Source organism: Halyomorpha halys, unplaced genomic scaffold (assembly GCF_000696795.3).
Source record: "Halyomorpha halys isolate HHAL.00 unplaced genomic scaffold, Hhal_1.1 Scaffold685.1, whole genome shotgun sequence".
NCBI classification, from domain to species: domain Eukaryota; kingdom Metazoa; phylum Arthropoda; class Insecta; order Hemiptera; family Pentatomidae; genus Halyomorpha; species Halyomorpha halys.
The window spans coordinates 479741-483137 of NW_027109568.1; the positions used below are offsets into that span (position 1 = coordinate 479741).

The following is a 3397-nucleotide window of genomic DNA, read 5'->3' on the forward strand; positions in this document are numbered from 1 at the left end:
GAAGACCTGAAACTCAGGTCGAAACGTCGGCATAAAATAAATAAATATTGTTTTGTTTATTTATGTTGTTCTTTGCTGACCGCACCCCCCGATAAACTTCTCCAAAAATTAATCTACGGTCAACTATCTACATCTCATTAAAATTAAATTTGTAAATCTACAGTACATTCCAGCATTTACTTTGCATTGTTTTTTTCTTTTCATACATTTTCAACCACTCTAACAATAATTGTGCCGATATTCAAATTTGTCATTAGCTCGACGGTGCCGTGAATTTTTTTTTCTTAACGAGGGTGCTGAATTTTGTTTTTTTGTCAAGAAAGATCGCGGCAAAAAATGTTTTGGAACCACCAGGGCCCTCTTTCATAATACAAGCTAATAGTATTAGTTCATAGTACAAGTGTAGAAACTGGTAATAATACTAATACTTATTTTTTTTATGATAGGGATGACTATTAGTGATATTATAGGAATTAAAAAATACTAAAGTACACGTTACTATAGTACAAGTCTATGTAATTGAATTAAGATAGATATACAAGACTAATAGTATTAGTTTGTACTTTATTATGAAACAGGACCCTGGTCATACACCCGGTTTGTGCGAGTTGCTTCCAGCAGATGAAGCAGGTAGCGGAAAGTACTAAACAATAAGGGATACATTTTGGCTATGCCATAGAGAAGTATTTTGGCTGACATCCATCCAAGAATTTACTAATTATACTTGACTGTAATTAAATTAGAATTCCTCTAGCAGGCACCATAGTCCGCTCACAGAATATAAATTTGTTTTATTTTGTATGTATAGTAATTAGTTAATTTCCACTTTAAGATAATAGTTTTCGATTAATATAACATTCGAAATTAAAAATAAATTTCAGAATAAACGATGAATTTAATATTACTACGAGAATGTAAAAATTGTATTAATATAAATTATAAATTAACTCTGAGGAGCGATGATAGTATCTGGAGAAAGTACAATATCAATAAAATACAAAAGAAAGTTACTAGCTATTCGGGGAGATGGGGGTACAGTAACAAGTTAAAAAGTTCTTTGGGAGGATGTTAGGAGCTAAACTGGAGCGGGGTAGTAGATAGGATGGCTGAGGTTAGTGATGGCCGGGTATTCCAAGGGCTCCTGCCTCTTCCATTTCAGGCTCAGCATCCCTTTGTAGTATCTACCAGCTAACCTGCTTCTCTCAACCAAGGCATGTCAAATCCACCTACCACGCCATAACATCGAATGGTGTTCAGAATGCACAGCAGGAAAATTACTATCATTATTAATAAGAAGGATGAAATAGTTTTAATTAACATTGAAAAAAAAATGGTTTCCATATAATTCAACTTTTACTTACCATCCACCCTACAGCGAGATGAAATTAATACATTTCAAAACAGCTAATTCTTTACAGACAGGGTGGCAATAGTTCTCCAAACTACTATTCCATATATAGGAAAGTGGGAGTAAAATCTGACTATTGTCAGAACAACCATGTTTTATAATCATCCATCCATTATGACTATTAACAATAAGAAATGGTTATTTAAAAAAAAAATTAAAGATTCTAGAAATTTTTCGCTAAAAAAAAATTTATTTTTCTTTGAAAATTCGTATTTAAATGTTTCTTGAGGTATAAACGGTTACCAACTTTGTCCCAGCCTATAATAGTATAAATTTAACAGCTTAATCAATATTTTGAATACTCCGCTATACACAACACCTTTATTTTTTTCCAAAAACTAATGTAGTATTTTTTAGAAGTTAAAAATATAATTTTATAGGAAGTCTAAATGAGAATAATTGAATATAAAATTCAATTTTTCTCATCTTCATTCGCTTATGTCTTGATTTATTTAAATAATTACTCTTAGAACATGGTTGAAGGGTTTGAGCCGTATATAAGAAGAAGTATAACTCCAATTCTTGTTTTGCTAAATGATCATTAATTTTCTTTAAAAATTAAAATTTGAAGGTCCTTCCAATGAGCGACAGGCAGGCTGAGGTCAAAATGAAAATCGTACTGTAAAATGAACTAGCCGAATTTTTATTTCAAGTTTAATTTTTCAATGCAAATATTTCAATGTTTATCTAATTATTGATAGTTAAACATTTTTCTCACTATATCAATAATAAACCAATCCAGACTCAAGAAAGATTGACAATGCTATATATCATGTCTACAAGATGTAGATTGATACCATTCTAATATATCAAACAATTATGTCGCTACTAACGTACAGTTGAGAATTCTGGGGAGCAGTAGCTTGTACAAAAGAAAAAGTATTACAATCATTCAAAATAAGATTTATAAGAGTAGTTGGAGATGCTCCACAATTTATAATAAATAGTTAATTACATCACGAAATACAAATAGAATTAATAATTGAACTCGTCCAATAAAAAAGTTTTACAAAATTCCAATCTCAGTTACTAGCAGTTAAAGGGACAGTGGCATATACAACGCATTAAATCAAACTTCAACGCGAATAGTTTGACAAATGCAAGATATTCTGCTGTACTTGTAAAATCTGTATTTATCTATTTTTATCATTGCCATTATTATTTTATTATTAATTTTTCTCTATATTTTTATGAAATTATTTTTGTTTTATTAAATTATTTTAATTACAGACCTGGGCTTTAACAACTACCCTAGAAAACAGAATCATAGATTTGAACAGAAAGTCCTCTGTACAATTACAGAACCGATCTTTGATCAATACTTAACACATGAAGGAGAATAAGTAATAGTGAACTGCTTGCAGAGACTGGTTAATCAATATCTCACGATGTGAAGGCAACGAGGTTAAGACATGTGGCTCGAAGTAATCCATCAGGACGCCTCTACACAACAATGAATGTCAGTAGAGTAGGAGAGAGACACCACATGGGAGGCCAAAAAGATGGATAGAAAGAATCAACAAGATGTAAAAATTTTAGTTGACGTTTCCATAAATACATTTAAATGATATGTTTTCAACTGTATAAAGCCTTTTTATAATATTTGATTAGTAACAACACACATTCAGTCTTTTTGGCATTTAAAGGGAATGGAAAACACTGCTAGCATTCAACCTAACCAAGATAGCAAAATTTGAGGAAACACCACTTTGGCTTTTTACTTTATTTACCATATTCCATCGAATTCAAAGAAATATCAGCATATGGTTTGCTAAATATTGAACATGTTTACATATGAAGGCAAAATATTAAGAAATAAAGAACAAACTGTCATTAATTCAATTCTTTATAGTTTTTACAATATTTTAATTATACTAAATTTCCTATTTACTATTAATTAATTAGGTTGGGTTAGGTTTGCAATAAAAATCTTATTATTATAAGTGAAATATAGACACATTTAAGAAAAAAAATTAAAGTGAGTATCGT

At 30.3% G+C, this 3397-nt stretch overlaps 1 protein-coding gene across 5 annotated transcripts in view; it reads right to left on the bottom strand.

Annotated features, from left to right (window-relative positions):
- Positions 1 to 3397, bottom strand: part of Liprin-beta (liprin-beta) — a 196125-nt gene that overhangs the window by 106816 nt on the left and 85912 nt on the right. The gene's annotated exons all lie outside the window — the stretch shown is intronic.